This window comes from Mastomys coucha, unplaced genomic scaffold, assembly GCF_008632895.1.
Source record: "Mastomys coucha isolate ucsf_1 unplaced genomic scaffold, UCSF_Mcou_1 pScaffold22, whole genome shotgun sequence".
In the NCBI taxonomy this organism is placed as follows: Eukaryota; Metazoa; Chordata; class Mammalia; order Rodentia; family Muridae; genus Mastomys; species Mastomys coucha.
This window is the reverse complement of record NW_022196905.1, coordinates 107,315,908-107,324,027: the sequence shown is the minus strand read 5'-3', so window position 1 is coordinate 107,324,027 and position 8,120 is coordinate 107,315,908.

Sequence of the window (8,120 nt, the reverse complement as noted above, 5' to 3'; positions counted from 1 at the left end):
AAGCCCCTTCTGGAGAGATAATTAATTGTTGTGGAAAACAGGAACTGCCATTTTTCCCTGAGCCAGCCCAACACTGCCCCAAATCCCTGGCTTCAGAGATAAGTGGCAGTAATACTGTATTAGCAAATTGTTGTGTGCCATTGAAAGTGAACTCTGGGGGTGAAGAGGCCTCCCAACCTCAGACTCCAGCACATTTACATCAACTGTCCTCTGAAACTCTCTGTCCTGTGTCAGACTGATCCTCCTGCCCTGTGAGAGGCAGGGAGGGGGGAAACAGAAAGCCTCTGCAGGGTTAAAACTTTGTGTCTTTGAGAACCGCTAGGAAGTCGTCCATTTCCACAGAGGAACTAAAGATGCTTGCAGGGGCCGGAGAGATAGCTGAACAGCTAAACACATCGGATGCTCTTCTAGCTGACTCAGGCTCAATACCCGGCACCCACATGGCAGCTCACAACCATTTGTAATTCCAGGTCCAGGGGATGCCCTCTTCTTCCCTCCTCAGGGAAGGGGCACACGCATGAACACACACACACACACACACACACATGCACGCAGGCACGCACGCACAGCACAGATATACACACAGGCAAAACACCCATACACATAACTTACTGAACTGCCTGAGATAGAGTCAGGAAGCTGGATGCTCATCCTTGGAGAGGACAGAAAGGGTGCTCTGCCTGGGGGCTCCAGCTGACTGCCTCACCTTCCTCCATTGTCTCAGCTGGGTATTGTGAGCCCCTGTTCTGACGCTGTTGCTCTTGTTCACTCTGCTGTGAGCACCTGACTTGGGCTGCTCTACTGGCTGGTTTTGTGTGTCAACTTGACACAGGCTGGAGTTATCACAGAGAAGGGAGCTTCAGTTGGGGAAGTGCCTCCATGAGATCCAGCTGTGGGGCATTTTCTCAATTGCCCCTTGTGGGTGGTGCCATCCCTGGGCTGGAAGTCTTGGGTTCTATAAGAGAGCAGGCTGAGCAAGCCAGGAGAAGCAAGCCAGTAAGGAACATCCCTCCATGGCCTCTGCGTCAGCTCCTGCTTCCTGACCTGCCTGAGTTCCAGTCCTGATTTCCTCTGGTGATCAACAGCAATGTGGCCGTAAGCTGAATAAACCCTTTCCTCCGCAACTTGCTTCTTAGTCATGATGTTTGTGCAGGAATAGAAACCCTGACTAAGACAGCTGCTCCCTACTGTTTATTCTCCTCACACTTGCTACATACTTAATAAACGGATTCATTTGAGGTTGAAGTATAGCAACTGTAGGTCAATCTCCTGGCCATGCAGAATAACAACAGACCAATGTGGGAAGCACAGACCAATGTGGGGAGCACAGACCAATGTGGGGAGCACAGACCAATGTGGGAAGCACAGACCAATGTGGGGAGCACAGACCAACATGGAGAGCACAGACCGACAAGCAAGGCCAGTACTGTTTAGCACCCAGGGCTGGGGAGGCCAGAGGTCCTGGCACTGGAAGCTGCTATACGTACTTTTGCTAAGTGGATACATCAAACTGCTCTAAGTATTCATGTTTCCAGCCATAAACTTCTCTCAGCCTCGAGAGGCTTCTTCCTGCAGTGAGTAACAGTTAATGCAGAGACTCTCTACTGGTCACAGAGCTGAAAAGAACTGGTTGAGTGCATCAGCTCCCCTAAGACTCAGGACCATCATGGAAGAGGGGCCAGAAGGAAAGGTGTGTGGGGAGAGTGTTTGAGACAAGATTTTAGGTAGCCCAAGCTGGCCACAAGTATCTATGTAGTCAATGACCTCAAAGTCCTGATCACCTTGCTCCTACCTCCCAGGAGCTGGGGTTTCAGGCTCACAGCCGCAAACCCCATATAACTGGTGCCAGGGATGGAATCCTGGGCTTCCAGCATGCTAGGCAAACACTTGATGTCATCCCCAGCCCCTTTAGTGCCCTCCTGCTTTTCTCAGTGTACGCTCCTGACTGTAAGACCGTCCCTCAGCCTCTACATAAGTCAAACCAGAAACCAGTGTTTCTGGTTTGGGAGGGCTTGAGCTCTCCCAGGAGTTGTGTATGAATTTGGATTACCTATAAAATACTTATTCTCTGATTTCAAAACTTCATAAACAATTATTGAAGTGAAATTAGATTGTAGTCAGTGGTAGAGTGCTTGTCTAACATGAACATGGCCCTAGGTTTTATCTCCTCAGCTAATCTTTATCTCTGTCTATATCCATATCTACCCATCTACCCACCTGCCTACCCACACATCCACCCACCCACCCATCTGTTCTCCTACCTATCTACACATCCATCCACTCATCCATCACTCATCCACTCATCCATCCATTCACCCATCTACCTACCCACTCTACAAATCCACATATCCATAATCCACCCACCCATCGATTTATCCATCTACCCACCCACCCCTCCATCCATCCACCCATCCATCCATCCACCCGTCCTTCTATCCACACATTCTTTTATCCATCTACCAATCTGTTTCTTCATCTACATACTCACCCCTGATCCCATCCACCTATCCCTCCATCTACTTAATTTATCTTTTTTCTTTCATTTTTAAAGCAGCCTTTATTTGGCATTTCCAGTACACACCACCAGCAGGTCTTATGATATAAATTCAACCAAGACTTTGTGTCCAAGTACGTCACACAACATCAGGAAAGCCAAGGAATTTTCAGTTGGGGGCTCAGCTGGTTGAGAGTTTCAAAATCAGGCCAGGCACTGATTAATTTCTGAGGCAGTGACAACTCCACCTCCATCTACAGAGTCCACAAGGGACTCCTTCCGACAGTGAACAGCAGGTATCTGATTCCATCAGGAACTCTCAGCTGGCTCATCCACCACAATCTCCTGACAGGCTTCTCTGTGATACTGTGCTTAAACATTCTGACAACACTCTGGAGAATTAAGGTTAAGCACAGCAAAGAACAGAACACTTCCCATGCGTTCACTGGAGAGATTTCAGAGCACACAGAATGGCTGTAGAATCCATCTGTGCAGTAGGAGATAAAGCCGACATTCTTAGGGACTGGAGTGTCTCAAACAGGTCAGGCACTAGGACCCCGCCTTATTCTCCAGCCTGAGAAGGGGAGGTCTTTTTAGTCCGTTACACCCATGCATGTAATCAGCAATTGTTCCCATTGTAAACTCCAGATTCACCATCTGTATGCTCCAAAGGGCTGGGGGATTGTTAATACTGGGTCCCTGTGGGATTAATCTGCAATTTCACACTAAATGATTTTTAAGTATAATTTGTTACAACGGGACATTACCACTTCTAAAACAAACAGCCGGGGACTGCTACTTTGCAAAACAGAGGAGGCTGCCCCGTGCTACTTGCAAACAGTTCCCATGCTAACCAGTGCTACATGCAAACAGTTCCCATGCTGCCTGGTGCTACACACAAAAAGTTCCCAAGCTACTGTTTACCTTCACTTTGGAAACAAATGGGAAAAGATACAAATAGCCCAGTCTAGAACCTTGGGAACAGGTTGGTATTGAAAGGATTCTTTGTTACAGAGGAGCACTCTCAGACCAAGACTTACTCTAAAGGCTTGAGAGAGCATTTTGAGCGATCTTCACACCCTGTTGGAGGCACCCTGTTGGAGGTTGTTCGGAGTTTGGGGAAACAAGCCACTCACAAAATTAGTCTGTGATATTAAAAAGTTCTTAAGTTCTTAAGTTTTAAGTTCTGCTGCTGGCAGGAGAAAGATGTGTTTCTTTTCATAAGTCACACCTGTCTCTACTGTCCCAGCAGTTACAACACCCATGTCAGCAGCTCTCGCTCTTCCCAGTGCTGTGGCCCTTTAACACAGTTCCTCATGTTGCAGTGACCCCAACCATAAGATTATTTCATTGTTACTTCATAACTGTAATTCTTTTACTGTTATGAATTGCAATGTAAATTTCTGATATGCAGGATATCTGATATTTGAGCTTCAAAGGGGTCTGGATTCCTCGGCTCAGAAAGGCTGATCTAAGTATTTCAGATCTCAGCGGAACAAGAATGTCAGTGGAAGGCATTTTCAGGCGCTCTCTTTGGTTCTCACTCTCTATTTAAGCAGCTTGTGCATACAAATGTTATTTTTCTTAACTGTCTGTGGTGTGTTCAAATGTTTACTTTCACAGACCGAGCGACTGGCACAAGAGACACAGTCACATGACAGTGTTGTAAAGTGGCTAGCAGACAGTCCTCTCAAGTCCATTCCTATAAGCCACACCTACCTGATGAGGACAGACACGTGCTCCCTCTGTAGGGAAGGGCTGGGAGCAGACACACCCCTCATACCCCACCCCACACATAGCTGCATCAACAACAGCTGATCTGTGCAGCCTGAGCCAGGGCCCCAAGACAGAGGCTGAGATTTTCCTGCTTGTCAGAAGCCGTCTGTGCAGAGAGGCAGGAAGGAGGGGTGTGACATAGCACCTCTTCATCAGGCCCAGACACTGTCAACTAGAAAGATGCGACATAGTAAAATTCACAGAGATTCAAGTCAGAACTCTCTCCCTCTTTCACAGATGGGTGCAAATGTACAGTTTTGTGGTCTCCTCAAGAAGACCCAGGAATACTGGGCAGTGGTGGCACACACCTTTAATCCCAGCACTTGGAAGGCAGAGGCAGGTGGATTTCTGAGTTCAAGTCCAACCTGGTCTACAGAGTGAGTTCCAGGACAGCCAGGGCTATACAGAGAAATCCTGTCTCGAAAAACCAAAAAAGAAGAAGAAGAAGAAGAAGAAGAAGAAGAAGAAGAAGAAGAAGAAGAAGAAGAGGAAGAAGAAGAAGAAGAAGGAAGAAGAAGAAGAAAGAAGAGGAGGAAGAGGAGGAAGAGGAGGAGGAGGAGGAGGAACCAGGAAAGGAACAGAGTACTTGGGACATCACTGGGCAGAAAAAGACATGAGGGGATGGGGGAGGAAAAGACTGACCCAGGAGGGGTGGATAGATACAAAGACACAGACACAGACACACACACACACACACACACACACAGAGAGAGAGAGAGAGAGAGAGAGAGAGAGAGAGAGAGAGAGAGAGAGAGAGAGAGAGAGTCTGAGCCAGAGAGAGGGATGGGGGTGAGGAGGAACCAGGAGACCCATACACAAACAAAGACAAACAGGGAGCACACATTTAGGGCTAGCAGGATGGCACTGAGAGGCCAGGTCTGACGCTGTGAGTTTGATTCCCAAGACCTACATGGTGAAGAGAGCAGAGTCTCATGCAAAGCTGGAAACCCCAACCTGAAGTGTTTGTAATAGTGGCATCTGATTTAACTTGTTGAATCCATTGCTCTGAGGAGAAGCAATAAGGGAGGGATATATTTTTTTGTTGTTGTTGAGAGAGAGAACAGAACATGAATGTGACTTACATGCACCATGCCCAGTGTAGGACATGAGTCTTGAGGCATAAACAGTCCCACATGGTAGAAAAATCACACCATAAAAGATACACCATCTAAATGAAACCAGTTACAGGATTCAGAGGCAACACAGTTGTCCCCAGTACTAACTGGAGGAATGTCATTTGCTGATGAGACCTGAGGGCGAGAACCCAGAGCATATTGTAGCACGGAACCGTGGCGACATCATCCTGAAGGAGCTACCCCTCCTGACAGCAGAGCTGTGGCCACCTTCCCTGCCACTTCAGTGAAGACCCAATTTTATTGGCTGAAAAAGTAGAGCTCCTTCCCAAAACCAACATGTCTGTTGCTGCCTTTATCTGGGAAGCTCACACTGCAGAACCACCCGGAAACCCGGCCCTCACTACCGGGAGAGCTGGAGAGCCATCAGGTCCTGCCTTCAGCTTCAGTTCTGCAAGCTGATGGCGGAAGCTCTTTCAGGAGAGGCTGGGAAAGGAAGGCTTAAACAGCCAAAGCCGCCCTGCTGGAGATGACAAGACATGTTACTCACGCTCCCAAAATGCTTCAAGCTAAGATTATGCCACACAAACCCATCACGCCTGTAGATTTGGAAGGTGCCTCAGAGGCTTACAAGGCCTAATGACTGCCACTTAACAGTCTAATGATGGAGACGTTCACTTAGTAATAGCCACCAAGACGAGGCTGTTTGGAATGCAGACGCCCTTTACAGTTTCGATGTTATTTAATTCAAACCGGCTAACTGCTCAGCACTGTGGGGGTTATCCCGACCAAGACTATATTCACTGACGTTACAACGTTACAACGTAACGTTCATCCCTGAAGCATCTCCTCTGGACTCCTCCCTGTGTGGGGGATCTGCTGCCAATCATGCACGGACTTGGTGCTGAACGGCAGGGTCTGAGCTGGCCAGTTTCCAGCCCGTGCGGCCCTCAGCTGCTGTGGCATAGCTCAGACTCGCTCAGACTCAGACTGGGGTTGCCAGAAGCCCGAGAGTTTATCCTGACTAACAGAGTCCTTGAAACACTCAACTCGGTGATCTTAATACTTTTTTCAAGTTCCAAAAGGAAAAAACCCACCCCAACCCCATTTTGTTCTTTAGATTCGAAAGGAAAAAAAAAATCTCAAAAAGAACACATCCCAAAGGAAAAAAAGCTCACGTAGGCATCCTTGGCCATACTGATAATAGTGACAAGGTCAAATGAGGTCATTCTAAACGGAGAAAGCAAACAGAAGCCGCTGTGGTTTGTCCCACGTGCCTTTCTGGATCCTGTTCCCTAACAGGACTGACTCTATAAGTGAACCTCCCTGCCTTTTTATGAGACATAAAGAGGATAGTCACCAAGCTGAGTCTAGGTGGAAACAACAGGGTTTCATAAAGACAGAAATAAGGAGCTGCAGTTAGCAGCAGCAGGCCCTTCATGTTAGACCCACAAAGGGACTCTGACACACAAGTCAGCCAAGGGAGCAAAAGAGACCAGAGCCCTCCACGTCTCCCCCAGAAAGAGCCCCTTGCTTCAGTATTCAGGAGTTGTTTTCAGACAGTTGGCAGTGGTCTCCCTGAGCCTTAAGAAACCAGAATCAGAAACCACTGCCGAGGTTGCCACTGCCACAGTCGCCACATGTGGAAGGGGAAGCAGAATAGTGTGTTTCATATCACCTAAGTAGTTTTTGCTTCCAGCAGCTGACAAAGCCAGGAAAAATATACCCTGACTCTCGAGTCCGTCCCCACCCCCCACCCCCAATTCCCATCCCCCCATCCCCGCACCCATGCAGTGCACGACACAGCAAGGGGCAGTGACCCTGGGCCTTCTGAGTGAAGAACAATCTTCATGATTTAATTCACGGACACGCCCTGCAGTTCAGTGGGGCTGAGCAGATCCGGTAGCTCCTGCGTAGGAAGAGAAAATTGGTCCTGATGCTTCGGATCGTCCATCCTTGCTGTCCCTGGGTCCTCCTCACCAAAAGGATCCGAACAGTTAGCAAGGGGGGAAGCAAGGAGAACTGCTCATGACCTGGAATGAAATCAAACTTCTCAAGAAAACCCACTTTGACTTTGCCAGTGAGTTGGTATTGTTGGTTGTTCAGTGAGAACCCTGTCCAAACATGCTTCCCTGGATAAATGAAATGTCCCCAGCTCTCTCAGACCTCAGTTACAGCACGGAGAAATACTTCCTCCCACCCACAGGTACCCCAAGTCTACTGAGAACTGGCCATCAACCTCCCCAGCCCTCAATTAGGACAAACAAAAGCCACTCCCTTGTTCCTAGGGAGACAGCTGCTGGATAGCATTGTTAGGCCCCGTGGGGGCTCTTGCTAGGGAAGAATCTTAAGTGTGACTGCAAAAATCAGACCCTGTCTGAGGCTTGGGGTCCCCTCTCCACCCTGGAAGCTGTGGGAACAGGTGGACTGAGTCCTTTGTCATTTAACAAAGAGAGGCTGGCAAGGACTGGTCACCTATGACTCAATCTCATCAGAACAGGTGCCCCAGCCTCCGGTTGTACAGTCGGCCCCTACACTCGCTGAAGAATAACAGCACGCAGCTCATGTATGCCAAGGTTCCAGTGTCACCAGGTGACTGAACGCAGAGAGATACCACAGTGCGGGCATGCCGATCTAATAAAAGGGCGTCTGAATCATCTAGGAGTGGTGTGTGGGTGTCATTATTTTTACTAACTGATCCACAAGCAACGAACTCAAAATCTCCATTCTTTAAAAAACAAAACAAATTCTCTCTCTCTCTCTCCCTCTCCCTCTCC